This window comes from Diorhabda carinulata, chromosome 11 (assembly GCF_026250575.1).
Source record: "Diorhabda carinulata isolate Delta chromosome 11, icDioCari1.1, whole genome shotgun sequence".
In the NCBI taxonomy this organism is placed as follows: domain Eukaryota; kingdom Metazoa; phylum Arthropoda; class Insecta; order Coleoptera; family Chrysomelidae; genus Diorhabda; species Diorhabda carinulata.
Window position 1 is genome coordinate 10,033,450 of NC_079470.1, and position 21,614 is coordinate 10,055,063.

General features: G+C 33.3%; 1 protein-coding gene across 2 annotated transcripts in view; it reads right to left on the bottom strand.

Annotated features, from left to right (window-relative positions):
- LOC130899459 (frizzled-7) overlaps nt 1-21,614 on the bottom strand; it is a 209,593-nt gene that overhangs the window by 127,883 nt on the left and 60,096 nt on the right. The window lies entirely within an intron of this gene.

Genomic DNA, 21,614 nt, shown 5'->3' on the forward strand with positions numbered 1-21,614 from the left:
CCTAAATCACGAATTTTTTGCATGAGATTTGTTTGCAGGGGCGTTGTCCTGCAAAAACAAAACACCTTTGGATACCTTTCCGTGTCTTTTCTCTTTAATTTTTCCCATAAAGTGGTTAGTAATGTCGAATAGTATTCTCCAGTTATTGTTCTACACTTATCCAAACATCAATCATGATTACTCCATGGCAATCCCAAAAAACTGAAGCAAGAACTTTTCCAGCAGATTTTTAGACACGAAATTTCTTAGGTTTTGGAGAACCAGAGTGTCGCCTTTCCATCGATTGAGTTTTGTTTCTGGATCGTAGAAATGTACCCAAGTCTCATCGGTTTAAGAAGTCTACATCGTTTACAAATCTAGCACAGATCGAAGGCGATGATTCTACTCTTGCATGCTTTTGGTTAACAATCAAACATTTGGTGATCCTTTTTGGAGCAATTTTTCTTATGTCCAAATTGATGTGAACTATAAGATGAACGCGTGTGTATGGAATATTCAGTGCTTCATATATCTGTTTTAGCCCAATTCAGACTGACACAGACACTGGCCTTCCCGATCGGTCATCATCATTTACCTCTTTTGAAGCTTGCAGTCCAATTTTTTACCGTCGCATGTGAAGGACATTGATCACCAAGGGCATATCTTCGTAAATCTGCTTACCTCTTAACCCTTTTAAATACAGGTACTTGACGATGGCTCGATACTCCAATTTTTCGATTTTAACAATTACGTAATTCTGGTTTACTTTTAACTTACTTAAAGAAAAGAAAGCATGACAAAAAAGTGGTGAACAGTATACAACAGAAGATATAGATTCTTTTAAAATAAACTAGATGATACTAATAACTTTGGTTTTTCCTACAAAACACGTAGTTTTCGCGCGCAAGAGGTGTGTGTAGTTGTACCACAAGTGTTGGTTTTTCAATGACCAACGTTCCAATTCCAACGTTGGAAGCAAAACATTCGTCGAATGAAATGCGCACTACGACAACACGAAGCAAGCGTCTGATCATACCAGTGTTCAATGTTGGAACCATTGGGCGCATCGTGTGGTACCAGCATTAGTAGAAGACAGTTGAATGTGTCTGTATGAATCATAGATGGTAAGAAAATCAACTACCTCCAGTACATAGTAAGTGTTCATATTTTTAAAAAAGCAATATCGGATATTTAGATTGTGTGGAAATGATAAAGAAAACCTCTAGCAGCAATTCAAGAGAAACTACAAAATTAGATGATTTACAACATTTTAACCTTGTTACATGCCGAAAAGAAAAAAATTATCAATCAATAAGTAAGAAATATAAGTATACTGTTATGATATTATTTGAAAATGTAGTGTATGGCTTAGAAGTTACACCCAAAAATACACTATAATTATAATTGCATTATTATTTTTTTTTTCGAATTCGAACCAATCTACCTTCTAAGAAACACGCCTTTGTGAACATCTAAGAATCAATTATGGTAATAGTCATCAGTAAACCAGACAGGTTTCGACCATGAGTACCAACGTCTGATGTTGATACAGATCTAATAGTGAAAGAAAAAAGGACATCATTTTGATCGAAAAGATAGAATTGTGGATTTATTTTTACTGTAAATATTTCATTATTTTTTTACATTTTCATCAACGACATTATATGAGAAACAACGAGTACATGTACTGGGTATTTCGATATAATTTGATAATATAATTAGTTTTGTAATAAAAATGCATTATGTACCAAAAGTTGGGCGAATTTTTTAATAATAATAATTTTTAATAATAATTCCACAGAATAAGAGTATGGACAATATTCTTAAACATCATGTATTTTTCTAATTAGTAGAGCTTCTCCTAATATCAAATATTACGAATTTTAAGTATTATAATTTATTTCAGAAAGGTATAGAGTAATAGAACCTCATTAGGTATGCAAAGGGACCACATAGTGACCAAAGGAATATTTAAGCCACTTTCATAGTTTGGCATTGATTTCATTGTAAAATTCTTTTTCTTTTTATCAAGGGCAGGTAGTACCGCCCGGGTTGGGATCAATTTATGGGTTTAGCCTATTGTTATCCATTCACAAACACTGAAAATAGTGTACCAAAGGCGGAAAGCCGAATCTGAAATAGGATTGGAATTAGGCAGAGGCACTAATAAAAGGTTAAACGGTGCCTGTTAAACACAAACCGTAACTGTATAATCTACTACCTAAGTAATCCCTACACAATATTTCAAAACTATTAGTTTTATACTCCAGATACGAAGAAGTCGTCTAAGATTTGCACATAATGCTCTGAATTCACTGTAAAAGTACGCGCCTATAATTCTTCGCGCTAAAATCGCAGCCTATACAGACACTTTTTGCGAAAGTAGGGGTTTCTGGTGTTTGTGTTTTGAATTGATTGCACTCCAATAGCGGCATTTTCGTTATTGACGTGTGAATTAAGATGAGAATGAGCTTCATTCGAAAACAAATGTTGTTGAACGTCGGAAACCTCTGACCAGCATCCTGAGGCTGCAATCTTGTCCCAACTGGGTTTTGGGGTATAGTCCAAAGCTTTGTGTACACGATTCCGAATAGATAAGTCAGACTCGACACGAGCAGACCGAGTTACCCTGTTTTCGATCTTTTTAGAAGGACGCCAGTCATTCACACACATTTAAGTGACGAAAATTGCTAATATTCAGAATATGAGTACTCTTAATAATTAACATAAACCACAACGTTTTTGATGCATTATCAACCGAAATATTTATGTTTACTGACCGTACACAATTAACTTTATAGCATGTATTAATATCGCCTACGGTTTTTTACGGACTTGGTATCAATCAAAACAAAAAAACCCACTTAAACTCGAAATAAACTGTCCAAGGATTCACATACCCTAACCAGCCCTTCGCAAGGCACTTCCCACGAGTTTTAGCATGCGGAGGTAACAGGAGCATTAGCCATCCACACTCTCGATTTACTCTATGTATATTCAACCAATTATAGCAGCGCATCTTTCGTAAAAATGGAAACGGAAACGCTTAGAATTCTGTCAACAACTGAAGAAAGACTCTACTTCATTCATCATCGTTTTCCCAACATATTTTACTTCACGTTAACATGAGAAACATATTCAAAAAAGATACTGTTAGGAGTAGTTCAGCTTGTCAAGAAATATTTTGGTAACATGTTGGAGCGCCTAGGCATAGGCATTAAAAGGTTTGAGAACATTTAATTGGTTATGGTGTATCAACTTCATGGCAATCGACCGATAACACTTTTTGGAACCATTTGTTGAGGAAAAACATTTTGGCTCTAATAATGTATTAGTTAAAACTTGAATTATTGTTCAAGAAGAACCTATCTTCAAGAAGATAGGTTGAAGAAAAACCACTATGTATGTTTGAAATAAATTGTTCAAGGGTTCATATTGGAAAAGAACCAATATAGGCGATACAGATAGCTACCGACACAAGGTCCGTAAAAATAAAAAAAAACGCATTCTGTCAACAAAATGCCACAACCACAACCTAAAAACATGTGAATTCCTATCAAAGCGTGTTAGTTACCATAAAATTGATTTGTGCTTAGGGTATACCATGTTTCATTAATGTTCAGTTCCCAGTACAGACTTTGGTGAGTAGATCCGTTCACAAATTTTTTAATTAAAACATTGAAAATTTGAAGTAAATCCACAATCAATTTTTTTACTGATTGGAAAATCTGATGAATGTTAATATGTTTCCTGAGAGAAACAAAAATTGTCGAATTAATATTTAAATTATTGAGGTATATAGGACTATTTAATTTAATTTTTCGTTTTCCATTTAAAAAATAAATTTATATTGAACGTTTCATGTGAGTGACTTGACTGAATAACTAAATATTTCCTCTTCATTGTAACCCATATTTAGACGATTTCTTTGCGAGTTAGCAAATTGCAAGGTCGTATTGTGTGACTGAATAATGTTATTAATGATTCTCAGCATTTCACATACCCGTGGGAAGTGGGAAACGCCATAATTGTGTATTATTCTTTATAAGAAGAATAATTCTGAAAGAATGTTGCAAGAGACTGAACTTTCAAATTTATAATAAACTACCTTATCAATAGAAAAAAAAGTGTTTATCGTATAACAAACTAAACATGAAATAAGTAAGTACCATATAATATTTTTATAGAATCTAATTATCTCAATAGACTCGATTAGTCTGCAAATTTGATATGGAAGTTACTACTATTATCTGTCCCAGAATGAATAGCAATTGTATCCACTACAAAATATCATTTCCTCAAGCGGTGTCCTCTCTTTTCAACGTGATTTTCAGCGTTCTCCTTTGCCAATGGGGTTATAACTTCATGTATTGCAATACGTAGCGAACGCTCCACGTCTGCGATTCTAAATGATTAATTTAATTCTTTGTTCGTTATTAAATAGTTGAAAATTTGAAAGTTGCCATAAACTCTGCTTCATATAGAGTTTCATCATATTGAATCCTTTTTAGCGATTGTTCGAATGTTATTATACGAAGGGTTTTCCTTTACAATAATTGACTCTTTCTCGACACTTCCTATTCACTTCCTCGTGTTGGTAAACAGTTTTTTCAGATATAAAGAACATGCTATTTTTCACCAGAAATTCACTTACATTGTCACACACTCCTTTATGAGTTTCTATACGCAACTGTCCTTTACCGTTGATACTTGAAAACCTACGACAAATTTTCAATTCAACATTTTTTCGACTGCTTATGATGGTTGCATCAATCTATACTTTTTCAACCATACAGCTCAGCATTTACCCATATCTTTATTAAAGAAATTTATCTTGTTATCGAAATAGTTTAAGGGTAGATCATCACCAGATGTTTATTTCCTGTCTTTGTTTCAATACCAATATCCTGTTATGCATAGCAAAGTAAAGTTTGAGGAATTGTTGGAAATTCTGTCATTGTCTTTAATTGCAACGACTGTTATAGTTCCTCCATTTTTGTTTTTGTCCCTCTTACCACAAGAATCATCGACTAAGGTACCCAAGAGAGACGCTACTTCCGTCGAAGTCTGTTTCCTGGCCTCCTTATTAATTTTATCAAATAAAAAAAAAATTCGTACATACTTCTGTATATTTATTATTATAGATGGTATACTATGAAACGCCTGCCATACAGAAAGGAGACAAATTGTAAAAAGAAGGCTGTTAGACTAGTTATGCTACAGGAGGCAGAAAACTTGAAACAAATCATGATAGAAACTCAAATTTTGTTCTACAAAATTTTTTTTGGTTTATTTTACAATTTCTATTAATGAACAGTACCTTACAGTACACTTAACTAATTTATATAATTCAATCATCACTATCACTTAACTATCTTAAATTAACTTTCTATTTCGGTCTATTCACTACGACTATTTAGTATAAACTAAATTGCACTGTGTTTTACAAACTATATATCACAAAAGAATTTTAAAAAATTCTAGAAAATAAAGAAACAAAACAAATGAATAAATAAACCTTCTTAGAAAATATCCAAAAGAAAAATTATAAATAAACCGCCTGCTATAATAAAATGAACATCTAAGACCGAATTATAGAATTCCAGTAAATCCAGTCAGGCCCGGCTCGACAGAGGAAACGCATTCGTAACAGTAATAGCGAATTGATCCATCTATGTTTTTAAATTGCCAACAGGTGATGTATTTCGTCATACATATCTATATTTGCTTATATAACATACCTAAATCATGTTAGATTTCTTAGATATGACAGAATATTGTATTTTCTACAATAAAAATGTACCAATGATGCTGGTGATCATTTTCGGTGAATAGCCACCCTTTCGTCATAACAAACATAACAGCGTGACTTCAATTCTAAGCGACAAGCGTCTGTTGCGTTACAATGTCTGCCTAAGGGCCGCTTGACATGATACAATACAACGTGCAAGATATCGCACTTGCAATATTATCTGTTCGGTGGCATTTTTATTGCGTGGGAGATATCTAGTTACTTTTGGTTTCACAACCAACCTACCCATCAGGCTCCAAAACCAAGGCAGCAGTAGATAGAATGATGCAATGACAAGAGACACGTGACGTGCAATATTCATCTATGCAATATTTTAACCTTGCACCATGTCAAGTGTCTTTAAAGAACTACGAAATCCCGGAAAGTTCATGCATACTGGTGTAATAGTCATCAGCTCACAATTGAATTCAAACGTTTCTGTGTACGACTGATGTGGCTGACTAATTTCGTTTTCAGCTTGTTTAACATTAGATGCTAGCAAATACAGAAATAATAAATAATGAAGGTCACCGGTGAACATATATTATTCATTTTAATTTCGTTTTAAAACCCAATGGTGTCAATCAATCCACCAATATGTAGGCCTAAAAAATTTTTGTGTAGTCTGCCTATTCCTATCAATATAAATAAGTGTACAAACGATTAATTCATCTTTGTAATAATTCATCATTACGAAAGTTTGCTTTATATTTTAACGAAATTTTAATAACTTTATCACGCGAGTGTTTAACTTAAATTATATTCGAATATATAATTAGAAAATGAGTACTTTGCCATTATGTCTTAATCACGTTCTTGTGCTACACGGATTAGGAAGTTACCGAATACGTTCCTGGTGACGCGATCCAATCGAAGTCGGGTCGATGAGTTTTCTCAAGGCCACAACTTTGTTTCTTCTTTTCTTATTCTTCGTCTTTGTCCCTCTTGCCACGAGAATCATCGACTAAGGTACCTAAGAGCCACGATGCTTTCGTCGAAGTATCGTACTGCGCAATTCAAAGATTTTCTTGTCTTTCATACTGCTTATTACCTTCAAATGGCGGGCAGGCGGCTGGCTGGTCATCATCTGCTTTAAATAAGCACGGCGAAGAGGGGTAGCGATATAAAAAATGCCAGATGGCGATTTTATGTTAATGAAAGCATCAAAAGTACAGAATAACTCAAAAATTCGCATTTTTTCTTGGATATTCGCGAATTCACTTGAAAATCTCGCATTGTCGAATGGCTTTTTTTCTATTTTATAGGATTATGATGAAGTAATGCATAATATTGATAAAGTATACATCATTTTTGAACAAAATGGTAAACACATCGAATAGTTTATTTTATGCTACGTTTTTTGGTACAAGTAAAAAAATTAAAACGGCACATTTGCCAAAGTTATGACGTCATCAATATTTGTTTAAATTAAGAAGCTTTTTTTCCACATTATTTGATGTATTGAAATAAACTTGATATTAGTAATAACTTGTTCAAACTGTTCACTATCTGATGATAGTAGATCTGATTTAGAATGTTTTAGATCATCTGCGGATTAAAATGTGTCATTTCAGGTCAAATCCGTACCATTAAGTCTTCTAAATCGTCTGGTCGGTTAACGTAGAGCCTACTTTTCAAATGCTCCCAGAGCAAAAAAAATCAAAGGCGTTAGATCAGCTGACCTCGATAGTCACTCCATTGATTCTTGTATCCCAATCCACATTCGTTCAAACTGTTGATCTTGAAATGTTCATACATTAACACCATAATTTTGAAACCAAATAGTGGGATCAAAGTTTGTCTTTTTATTTGGATCCGGAAGCACTGCCGTATGTTCTAAAACTTCACTTCAACAAAAAGCTGCCTCATGTGAAAATAATACACTATTAAGAAGGTTTGGATTTCCATTATAATGCCTCTTGAAGATTTCACAAAATTCCAAACGTCATCTCCCGAGAGTTCATGAGCAAGTTGACCTTTGTATGTTTATTACAAACGACTAACATTTTGTTGTGAGACACTTTTTGTAGTTGCGTTGGGGCTACCTTCTATAGTTTATTTCAGAAATGTATAGAGCAATAAAATGGGAAATTCCGTCCAGTTCAGCTCAATTCGGTATTGGCCATAGGTGTATGTCTTGAAATATTCTATAGGAATTACTGAACCATTTGCCGTAAGGGCAATGGTGCCCTTACCCAAAATTTTAGGACCTTCATAAGTATATTTCGTTAAATAAAGCAGCACTTGCTTCTCCATGACATCAAGTCAATCCTCTACTATCATTAGAATTTCTTTTGTTTCTCCTTCGATTAAAGGAGCCATATAAGTCTGACATCGTCAAATAGTTGTTTTGTTTGATTTAAAAAAAAGTTTTTTTTATTTATTCTCTCATTTGTGACGTTTTTTGCATTTTTTTGGCAATGAACGATGTACGTTTGATGAATTTTGTGCATCACTTTATTTTAACTTTGTATACAAAGCGTGGCTAGAGTATGGCACAAATTAATAATTTTTCAAAAAATTTACTCTTTAAATGTGTAGATTTTTAGTTGTAAATGCAAATTTTTCAAATATTATACGTACATTGTGACATAATTATTACTTTTTGTATTAATATACCTCATTTAAGAGGTGTTTTAAGCTAACTCCAAATAGTGTCTTTTTTCGTGTAACTTGATGCTCATGTCGTAATACTTTGTATTTCTTTCTTTTCTTGTATGCACTATTTGAAGCGCTTTAATAGTTTGCGCAAAAAGGCAAACAGACGCAGACTATTGAAAATATTTATGCGTTATATTTTGCCTCTCGGCATTTTTACGTCAAAATGGCATGAAACAATGAACGAACAATTGAGTTGATCGACTTGTTTGTGGCGATGTGATGACATAAGTTACTGAAACCGTATTGTACGTAATGAAAAACCGTATTATACGTAGTAATGCTGTTCGAAAATTATATATACAGTCTAAATCCAAAGCAAATATTGAACAAAATTAAAAGCTTGAGATTTTACTCCCATAAAAGTTGAGGAAAAGAAAAATCGAAGTTCAAACTCCGGAGTACTGCCTAACTATAATGGATCTTCAGCTACTTATAGTTTTGAATATCCCAACTCAATTAGACCAGAAATGCTTAGAGTTCTACGCTAAAACAACTACAAAAGATTCAACATCTTGACGCCGACATAACAATTTTTTTCAAATGAAGATGATCTTGTAAAAATGAATTTACTGTTGCGGATCCAACACCTAGAGTTGCCTCAATGGCTTTGTTAGGTGCATCTTGGATTTACTTCGATCATATATCACACTCTCTCATCGTTTCGAACAGTATCTGAAGAAAAGTATCTATGAATGTATCTTAGGGTACTATTCAACACTGTGAACCGAAGCATCTATTGTGTCTCTCTTTCTTGCTGTGATACTGGGGATCCCACTCTTTACAGCTGATCTATTAGCCTCTCTCATCTTCAAAAGTTCAAAATGTTTGATGGCTCTAACTGCCACAGACCTACGTCTTCTATTTCATACGCTCTAAGGTATTGTGATCTGGAGTTCCTTTAAAGGAATGTGGATATAGGTTCTGCGCAGCAGAATCTGCATGTTGCATTCTATGCTAGGTCCAGTGTCTTCAGGTGTCTATTGAGACGCTAGCGCCAGGACTGTAAGTGCAGACCTGGAGATATCCGTCACTATAATAGCGAAGCACAATTGCTAGTGAAAGACTTCCATGACCACATTTGCATTGCAGTCTTTATTGTTCACTGGAACGAACCATAGTAGATCATAGTGCGTCTAGATTCATTGTTCCATGACAAATCATATGCACCACTATTTACTATGTGATAGTAGCAACTCATCTTAAGGGTTTCATGAATAAGTACTGGCAGCTCTAACTCTTCTAGTTGTGGCATGTCAATATAAATATAGATGCTATGTAAGTATATAGAGTTTCTATTTATAGAAGTTTTTTATAGTATAAATAAAATTAAGGGACTGTGTTTATATATTGAGGTAAAACTTTGAATAAATGAAAACTTGACATTATTATGAACAATCAGCATGAACTTTACCTTTTCTGTGTTAAATCGAGTTCAACCCACGCCATTATAAGCTACAGTTTGAATGCTATTATAACCTTCAGAATCATAAATTCCACTATAATTGAATTTACTTGAAGATACATAAATGTTCTGACTTTAAATTCATAATAATAAAGCCGCTATAAATTTTTAATTTCCACTTAAAATCTAAGCGCCTGGACGTCACTGTTTCTTTGTCTAGATCAGATCCCAATGAAAATAAAAGATCCACCAACGAGAATACATAGTACCATAAAAAGAGTAAAGCCGCAATGGTTCTCACAAATCATTTAGACAGATAGCATAAATTAAATTTTGGAAGATGCATGTTTATATGTCGTGTTCGGTACGGCCGACATGGTTCAAGTATTGTGAAACTGTTGTTTCACCTCTGGCACCTACTGCTTAAGTAAATTTACTTTTATATTTATTTTCATTCAGTACTTTATCTAGAAGATGTCAAGATAACAAATTACGTAATGTTAGATGAATGTACCAAAAGAATAAGAAGAAAGTGAAATATTTTCATTACTAAGTATTTGGAAGGTTAACTTGTTAAAATGTTTGCATCTAAATTATATACTACCACATCAAGCTGTCTTCAAAAAGTATCGTCACACATTATTTATCTTAATACATACAAACTATAGTCCAAAAAATTTCCTCTTCCAATATGCTCTTTTCTTTCGCAACTATCCTACATTAGTTTCATATAAACTTTTCTTATCTTTCAGTAACCAAAATTAACCTTGAGTTAATTATCTCTCATCACTTCTTCTTCACAAATAGTGTCCCAACTTTAACTTTTTCATTACATAAATGGGATTAGTAACTTTGATCCGCTCGTTGGTCTAAATTGATGACAACATAATACACCGACTTCAGCGATTTTTCCAGGCTTTCTAGCCATGCTGAAAGTCGTTTGGATCCAAAATGCATTACTTTAACGAAGCTATTGATGATTCTGGGGAAAAGAAAAGTTACAGAGCGCAAGATCCGGCGAATAGGGTGACCGTGATAACACTGGAATCTTTTTGGAATTAACAATTAACAGCACCCATTTGTTTGCGATGTCTATGCACTGATTTTTGCGCTGTACGGTCAAAGAATTTATTTTCCAGTACCACACGGATGAGAAGAACTTGTTGAACGGAATCGCGACTGGTGACGAAACTTGGATAGCACATGTCAATTCTGAGCATAGCATGGAATCAAACTCGCTCATCGAATTCATGACAAATAGAACCAAAAATTTATTGTCCTAGGTTAAAGAAACTGAAAAGACATATACAAAACAAACGCCGAGGACCAATGAGTTCACTATTGCCTCCAAACTGTTGTAAGAACAGGAGACGTTCAAGGACGCCTTTCAACATCCTACCAGCATTCTGGATTGATAATCATTTGATCGCTGCAATGAATAAGTACAAGATAATAATGCTAGAGCTTTTAGAAATCTACCATCATTTATTGATGGCGTTTCAGTGGGGTTTACTTCTTGGTGCAAAAATATTGTCTCGTTCCAAAATGAATTAGCTTTTGATCGTTTAGAGGAAAACGGCATGTGATTAAGCGCGTGAAGTAGCAGATATTTCCATATAATGCTAGGATAAATCGTATTAAACATTCGCATAAAATAGATCGGTTAATTGAATTTTCAATCTTCATAAATTTTCTCAATCATATAATTTTTTAATTCATTCATAGCAAACGTACTTGAAGATCGAAGTAAAATATATTTTATATTGACTGCTAATGCTGTTTTTCATAAAAAAATTCAATTGAAACCAGACATCTACCTCTCTATATATAGTTTTAGCCTTCGTGATATGATTCTACATATCAGAATAAATAGAATCGAGATAGATCTATTAGAAACTAACGTGTTTGAAACAATTCTGAATACCACACAAATAACTATTTGAATTGAAACATAAAGTAAGGAATATACTATTAAAATATTTCTCTTTACTATGAAATCCCACGCTCTATACCTTACAGAGTTGTCTCATGTAAATATAACGGAATTAAAAATGAAGATGTCCTTTGAATGGATTTCAATAAAATCGATAAGTTAGTATAGACCGGTCATTCGGAATGTCCACAAGGTCTCTTTCTAATTCTAAATCTTCATTAACACTTTTGAACATAATCAAATGAAGTTATTAAATTAATTTATTAACACTGAAACTTTGTGATGATAACGGTTTTTTTTTAATATAATAAATATTAAAATAAACATCCAATAAAAGCGAAGAGGTCCAACTATCGCTGATATTTATTTCACATTATAAAAAAGACGTTAATATCAGTAGCGACTCGTCTCAATGTAGAAGTTATTTCAAATTTACCGTACATTATTTATCAGCTTTTTTTCCCAAACGATTTCGTTTCATACACCACTTAGAAAAATTTGGCTGGATTCAGTTGACTTTATATCTCCATTACGACCATTTTCCAAATCTCGAAAAAAGTGAAATTAGATCTATCTATGGAAACCTGCGTTTTCGAAAATTAGAAATTCAGAATTTTCAATTCATTGTGCTGTGAGTAGATATTATAGAAGCAAAGTTGATCAATCGAAAAAGTGACTCAACAAAAGCCAGTCAGTGTTCACAAATTTTCTTTAGAAAACTTCCCATTTGATAGGGTAGGATTGAGGGATGTAACAACTCTATGAAGAGAAGGAAGATTCACCCCAACATAATAAAAGTTACACATATATCAGAATGGGAAATAAACTGAGCACTAGAATACCTGTGACGGCCGGTTTTAAACAAGTAGGCAGCCTCAGCCCGATCTTGGTCAGCATAATAATAGATGAGATTATAAACGAGATAAAGCAAGCTGGAAGAGGATACTGGATGGGAAACAAAGAAATTAAAATAGTTTGTTATGCTGATGAAGAGATGAAGATAACTTACAAAGGCTACTCTATAGGTTTGAACAAATATGCAAATATCCCTGAAGAAAACCAAATTTGTCACAGTATCCAGAGAACCGAGAAGATGTAAACTCGCCCTTAGACGATCAGAGTGTAGAACAAGTCATTCAAATAACTAGGAGCGAACTTAACAAGTAATAGAAATCTAAGTGAAACTAGACTACCAGGAGCAAAGTCAGAATACACCTGTGAGACCAGTAATGACATACGCCATAGAGACCAGAGTATAGAACACCATAACTAAGCGGCTAAGAACTACTGAAATGCGAACGCTGAGAGCAGGACACACATTATTTGACCACTGACTAATAAGGGAGATATGTGACGTCCAGGATGTAGTGAGATGGGCGAGAAATCGGCGAAGGGAATGGAGAGGACCAGGTGGACAGAATGTCAGATAACTGGTTGAATGGAGAATGCTTGGGTAGATGGCACAAAAATTCACTAACGTGATGACAGAGAAATTGGAATATTTAATGGATCCCCAAATACTATAAATAAAACAATTGATCAAACCAAGTCTAACTTCATTAATGTATTTGTTGATATTTCTGAAACAACACACTATTAAATCACTTCTATTTAAAATATGTCTAAGTTAACTGAACTTGTCATTTAATATGATCAACGACAATAAATTGAAAAGCAAAAAATCGTACAAACGACGAGTTGCATATCAACGGGATTCATTATCCACTTTAATACTTGACTCTTCGTATCAGTAAATTGAATAATCAATGTTCTCACTGAGGATGTTCGCATCACTGTTAAAATCTCCGTTCGAATAGTTGCATATATTGATGTGATTACACAGTGCGGTCGCAAATTGTATCCTCCTTCACTTCAGCAATTTATAAAAGGAATGCAATGTGGACATTAAACATGATAAAGATGAAATTGGTATGTAAGTATAGACATTTTTGTTAGAAGAGAATACGACAGCGATTTGATGGTCAAAAAAATCTCTGCACAGTTAGTTCGGCGAGTTTCCAGTTTCTTGGAATCTTACCAAAAACTATCTTTCGAAATATCAGCAAAATATGCGTTTGTCTCTGTCTCCACCTTTTGATTTGTTTAAAATTGCTCCTAACAAACTATTTTTATCAATAAATCTCGGTCGTTTTTCTTAAGTTCTGCAGCAGAAATCTCCAGTGATTAGCGTCTTTTAACAATTCCATCGGTAGTAGAACTTTTCGGCGCAATCTCATACTTTTTTCAAGCTTGCTTTAGGAACAGTTCGTTACCACTTTTGGTTCTGTTTTTAAGGCTACATGGCTTTCTGTGTATATTGCAGATCGTCGCTTTTCCTGTGAACTGGTGAACCCGTTCATCAGCCAAATAACGAACGTAAAAAAATAATACAGTCGCAGTTGTATCCGCTATTATATAGCAGCGCACTCACTCAATCAACTCTTAAAGCTGTTGGGTCTTTGGATCTTTTTTTTTTGTTCCCAATATTTAAATTTATATCATCCACTTAATAGTGGGTGCACAAATACGCATTGAGTCGATGCCTCGCGTAAAAATTCCCTTCACGCCTGCATAAGAAAAGTGTTCCTATATCGGAATATCGGAGCTATAAACAACTCAATAAAGTCGACCAGTTGAATAATCCACCTACCTTATGTTTCATATAATTGCAGTAGGTAGTATTATTCATCTTGGATACACAAAAGTGTTCTGTGCGCTCTTTCTATGACCTAAGATGATCTATGTTATAATTCCGGTCATTTACAACATTGGACTCTGGAGAAGTATCTTTTTTTTAGCGACTCTATAAACTGTCGAGGGTATTTTTAATATTCATATAAAAAAGAGAAAAATTTGAAAACGAGAGGTAGGTCGTTTCCAAATATTAATATGAAAAAACTCTTATAAGTAGGAGAAATAGCTGCACGAGAAAATTCACTCAATGTATTGATGCCAAAAATGGTTGGATTGGTGGTTGTAGAAAAAAAATGGATTACATTGTTTTCTCTGGTTACTTTTTGGTAGCGATAGAGCTTAGATGGACGGAGAGGTCATCAGATCCCTTAAATTTGAGCACAAAAGGCAAAAAAATTTAAAAGCCATCAATTCTAGGTGGTCCTGAAGTGTACCTTATTGTAAACAATCACTCAAAATTATATCTGCACGTAAGGAGTTTTCGCATGTTGGGACCAGTCGTGAAATTTCCATAGCCTACATAAAAATGTCCTTATTTCCTCAAAAACTAACCAACACAAGTTGTTCATGACATTTTTTTAAATTTAAACATTACGAATTTTTCGTTAATGAATAAAGTAGTAAAACACAATGAAGACCTCGTTGAAGATGTAATGTTTTACTTTGTGATTCATATTTTTCTTGAGTACGGAAGTACATCAGTACGGGAGCCGATAAAATAAATGTTTAAAACGACAAACCTTCTATAAGGTAAGATTAATCGGAAACATTACAAAGCGCCTAAATGTTTTTTACACAAGCCGCCCTTGAGGGAAAGTAAGAAATATTTTTTAGACTTATATTTAGCCCTGTTATTTCATTTAATAACATTAAACAAAACCGTTGATATTAGAACATCAAAGTTGGAAAAACAACTTAATTAATGATCAAACACCACCAAATGTAATTTTATTCCTAAATCCGAAATAGTAATTTATTAAAAAGTTTCAGAACTAACTACAATAGAGTCACGTGTAATGTACAAAAGTTTCAATATGTGACCCCCAAAACTCGGAAACTTCAGAATTTACAATGATAAGACCAAAAAATAGGATCTTATTGGATCTACAAGCACGTATTGTCTTCTTAAATTCCAGGAATGTCCAACACACTCTCCCAAAACACAAATCGTGGTTTTTTTCATATACAGGTGGTAATAAGTTTCAATCAAATCAATGTTTGCCCTTGACACATGAAGTGCAAGTTACATTTGATATTCATAAATTTTCAATGAGACGAATTAATGGGACTTGATTATCTCGAGCCATTTCTATCTTCTAAAATAAACATAGAGATTAATTAGCTCAGTTAATAATCTCGTATCATGAACATTTTGTGCCTAACTTATATTTAACATATTCATTTAAAAGGATTGAGACGTGAAAGATAAGAATATAACATTAATTCGTTTAAAGCTTTGAGGTAATCTTAAATCAAAAAAATTGTAGTAGGTTATCACTTAAAGAGTGCGTATTGCTAACTCATTAAACATTTCACCACGGCCGATCACTTTAAAAGCTTTCAATTTGTTCTTTAATTTCACGTATCTAGATGGATGTTTCCATATCAATTAGGTTTTGGTGGAATGAATCTTACAGATGCAAATAGACTTATTTATAAACTTTTATTTTATTAAAAAACTTGTTTTCTCGATATATTTACGTTTCAACATTAAATCGGACAAATCACCAAATATATTTAGTTTTAAGCAGTTCTTAGATGTCAGAAGATTATCTAAACGAGGTTGTGTCAGTAGAAATAAACGGTTCAATGGTTATATTAGTAGACGTATAAAACTTACCGGATCCTTATCAAGAGCCTTATAAAAAACTTACCTGAAACATATATTATTATGTTTAGTAAAATTAGAAATGAAAATCAAATATAAAATATGCAATAAAGGTTCTAGAGGACCAAAAAGATTAAGAGCAGGATCCAAACGAGATAATTTATGTTGAAATTAGTCATTTTGCAGGCAGTTTCCCAATTTTTAATAATAATATTAGCAGCCAACTAAACCTATTTGTGAATAAAAAAAGTTTTTAAAGAAATATGATTTCTGACCCTTTTACTTTGAAATCGTTGAAGAGCCATATGAAGAGATATTGGATGATAGAGAAAGTTGATGTATCTGAGTTGTGCTAAATGCTTACCCCAGCAAAAAGAAAGTGGCAAAACATCTATTGGGACTAATTTCAACCTATGAGGATTATCGATTCGATTTATAGAAATATGGAAATACAATTATTCAAAAAAATATCAACTGTCAAAATTTCAAATAAATCGGTGTTGCATTAAAGAATTCGTTGGGGAAATGCTTGAATACCTGGCCTATATACCAGAAGATGTCCTTCACTTTTGACACTATTTCGGATTGGGGTAAATTATAACTCAATTCACAGATCTTTATCGCGATATCTCGAAAACAACACTTTTTCCATTCGACCCTGTATTTCCTAGGATTAGCGCGTTAGAACAAACTACATATTATTCTTAATAGTATCAGTCGATTAGACAATTCTAATTAGTAGTTGTTTAAACTGGAAGAGTTCTTAGTAATTTTTTGCAAATAGCTGATCACGTAACTTTAATATTCATATCGAAATTATCACACGTTAAGTCACGTCAGTGGGCCCGTATCGCTTTAGAAAATAAACAGAAGTTACTGGTATGTCACAACAGGGTATTAATATAATCCCATCGCTTATTTCCTCAATAAAAGTCAACAACTATAAATACGAAATGTCGATTCAGATTAACAATATATTTATACAGCTTTCATAAGTACCAACATAACGGTGTGAAAGAAAGATTGACGGTAATGGTCGAGATATGAGAAATATAGAACAGTGAAGTTAGACTAAAATCGTTAACTCTTTATTATTATTGCATCGTGTATGTTTTAATCGTTTTATTGTCGGTCGCTGTTGAAACGTGCGTTATTTTATGTGTACCACTGCCTTTTCTGTTGTATCATAACCGTACATTATTAATTTAATTGCTTATTTCCAATATCAACATCTTTGACGTTACAGTTCACTCTCCCATTTTGTTCACAATACCAATAATTGTATTGTTTTCATGAAATTGCCTGTGTCGTGTTTGATATTCGATTCCGTTACTTTTGTAATAAAATCGTATTGTAAAATTGTAATTACCCGTCTAAAATTCTCAAGAAATAAGGAAGTATAGGCAAGACTAAGAATAAAAACAACTTCCTCTCGGTCTATATGCAACTAAAGCTATTTCAATGATGGGTTAGATAGTGTTACCGGCAGGTTATCAATTTTTTGCTCCTTATTGGTGCAAAGTATATGCTTCATTCAGTATATATCCGCAGATTGAAGATAGAAAGTTCTAATTTCTTCCTTCAAACTGCTAAAAGTTGATATGTTCTTCTTCATTGAAGTTTTGAGCTGTAACAGTCTTTAATCAAACCACCTTTTCTATTCAAACCTGTACGACGTTTCTTGGAAAAACATCTAAATTATGGAAATATACATCGCGAGTCTATGACTTTACCCCTCCCCCCGAGATCCTCTTCTTGTTTACATGATAATTAAAGGCAAAATAATGAGTTGGAGCATAGGTCGGCAAGCAATATCGATAACCAATAAGGGAGTTAGCGACCGATAACGGTCACGGCACGAAAATATGAAGTGGTCATCTCGCTTTGAAGTCACCCGATTCCTACGGATCTGAATCATAAAAAATGTTGAATTTATCTCATGTACCTATTGATTTAATTCTCTACTTCTCTGTAAAAAAAACGGACAATCCAGACAAGAATTTATTAACATACTAATAGTATGTAAATTAAAGCTGTTTTTTTTCTCTTGGCATTTCAAAAACGTTGTTTACCTACACATTATTAACTCAACATACAGACTTTTAAGAGAGGCAAAAACAAAAAACTTTGTTGATGAGTATTCAGATTAGTTGGTACCTCTTGTCAATTAGTAATTTCATAAGAAGTAATATTTCAACTGGGTCTGGTTTTTTATAAACTCAATTTGTCAGTGTTATGGATTTTCTGCAGTTTCCTTCTAACCTGATTAACACAGCCAATTGACCTACTACAATAATACAGCCGAAGCAGTATCCGCTTGATATATTTTTATTCAACAAGCCATTGCAAAGTCAACCAAACAATACAAGATGTAATTATCCCGCGGAAAATTACGCGCGTGCCAAACCAACCTTATTAGAAGTCTTACAGAAGAAAATAATCTTGTATCAAATCTATTTAAAATCGAAGAAATAGGATATTTTTCAAAAAACATTTCTGTTATTGTTTTACATTTTTAAGGTAGTCGATGAAAACTTTTTCGACCGATAAAACCGTCTTTGCCTTTTTCGGAGCAGGTTCGCCTCTTGCAGTCCATTGTCTTAATGAAGATACTGTTTACACCAACACTCACAATTACACTGAAGGTAAACTTAATGACATGGCTTACCTGTTTTAAACTAAATTTTACCACCAACAAACCATCTCCGCGAAAATTAACTCCAGCGGAAAAACCCCAATTTATTATTGGATACATTTTTCAACAATTTTATATTATTAATATTTATGTCACGATTATAACTGACAACGTGAAAGGCAATACTCGATTTTCCGGTCCGTCCATATTTTAAATGAGCTACGTGCTCTTTAAACCCGACAATAACGGATCTCTTAGTCTGCCCAATATAGTTCCCGATTGCTGATTGCTGATCAATAAATATTAATTGTGTAAAATTGTTAAAAAAATGGTGAATGCATTTTTTGAAGCATTGGAATTTCTAAACGCAAGAGTAGCTTAAATAGGGACAAAGGGCCAATTCTTTACAGCTTACTGTATACTTTAGTAGTCAAGGAATAAATGTGAAGATTCCCGACAAGTGGGAGAAAAGGTTTGTTGGTGGGAAAATTCATTATAAAACAGGTAAGTCAGGTTATTACATTTTAGTTTACCTTTAGTCTCTGAAGACGATAACTTTGTTGTCGAAACGTGCTTCAAACATTGTTATTGTGAGTGTTGGTATAGTGGTGGTGTAAACAGTGTGTTTAGTATGAATATGTTGATGGGCCACTTTTCTGGTATTGGATGGAGATAACACCAGACGAATCCCAGATTATGATTACCTTAATTTCACCAAGAGAGGGTGTAACGTTAAATTTCTTTTTCTTTGGATCTCTAGGGTTTTTCTTAGCCTTTGTTTTATTATTGGTGAGGATGAATTGACGATGCCCCTTAAAAGACGTGATTGAAGAAGTTCTGACAGTAAGAATAGTATTTTCAAATTTTTAAGCCTCTTACCACTTTAATAGTTGGTAATAGTGTAGAAACTCTCACAGCAACTGAGTGAATAGTAGCTTCTAAGGAAAATTTTTCTACAAGTTTCAAATGCAGAAAATTGTCATTTTTGTTTCTGTAGACTTTGTTAAGGTAATAAATCCTTTTATTCGTTATAGGACAAGCGAATTAGCTTCAAAAAATGGTGTACGTAGAAATAAATGGTGGAATTCTGGAAACTGTCATTCCAATGAGATAATATGCGATTTCACATTTTGGTATGAAGGGGGATACGTTTTCATGACAAATTGATTATCTATAACTTCTATTTTATGACATTTCGTTCTAAAATTCGTAGTTTTATAGATATTTTACGTTTTATAGTTTTATAGCAAATGTGTATTTTTTAAAAAGTGTAAAAATTTCCCATTTAGACGTATCCCTTCTATAAAACTATTTTATCATAATGTAATGTCATAATACTTTTTAGAAGCAGAATTTAATGCTGAAAATAATGAAAATAGAAAAGATATTGATGAAACTTCTAGTTTAGGAGCTATTAAAGAAGAACCTAAAATAGTTCAAAAATTTCGGGGTTTTTCGAACATGAACACATACTGAAAAATTATGGCAAAACTCAGACTACTCATATTAGAGGTCCAAATGAATAATTGAAGTAGTTTCCAGAACTCCACCTATTATTTCCAGGCAAAAGTCTAATTTGCTTGGACTATTACCCAACACCGTAAGGGTTCATTCATTTTTTAAATGAATTAAGAAACAAAGAGCCAACCTTATCAGATGTGATTTTGAGCAAATTACTCACAGAACTCAAGCCAGTTTTAAATGAATCCCCACATTTTTCCGCACTATCAATTTTAATTGCTTACAGATTTCAATAATATATCAATTTCGTTGGCAAATTCTGAACGACTTCCATATTTCTCAACGTATTATGTCATTCAATAATTCGAAATATAGGCGATAATATCTATACGTTTTGTTTTAAATCTCCAATCTAACTGAAAGTAATTTCGATTTAAAAATGCAGCGTAAGAAAATAAGTGATCAGATAACATAAAAAATGAGTTAATCATTACTTCATTACACTTAATCGATATTATCATTATTATACGAAATGAATCAAGGCTGGATTTATCTCTGAAGCAGTTATTATCAAAAACTGCACACATAATGATTGTTAATCGGTACGGAGCCGCTTTGGCACGAATTAAATTGTTTGTAATTGACATGAAGTATATGAATATACGCCCCTTGCAGTTTAATTGTCTAAACTTCTGTTTTATACGTGATTAAAAAGTTGTTTCATTTACATTTTGGTGATTGTTAATTATTAATTAATACAAAACATTACTAACATAGTTAATACAGCTGTTTAGCTCTAAAGTAGTCCAAAGCTAAAACATCACTCGATACGTCGTGTGACTAACTAAGAAAAACACATTTTTTGCCAAAAATTGATCTTATTCAAAAATTCTTCTTCAAAAGCAATACAATCATTTCAACGCTTCCCTAATTTCTCGATTTCGTGCTTGTAAAAGGATTTGTCTTTTGCCTCAAAATAAGCTTTAGATGCAACAATTGCTTCTTCATTTTTTTGAGATCAGCGAATAGTTAATAGTACTGGGGGCCAGATCTGGACTATACAGTAGATGAGGAAGCAATTAGAAGCATAATTCGTTCAATTTAACCATCGTTGCCATCGTCTTGTAAATCGGTGCATTGTCTTGGTGAAGAAGTGATGTTTTCTTCGTCATATCACAATATCTAACAAGCTTTCTCATGGTCAAATGTTCATGCATAATTGAAACACAC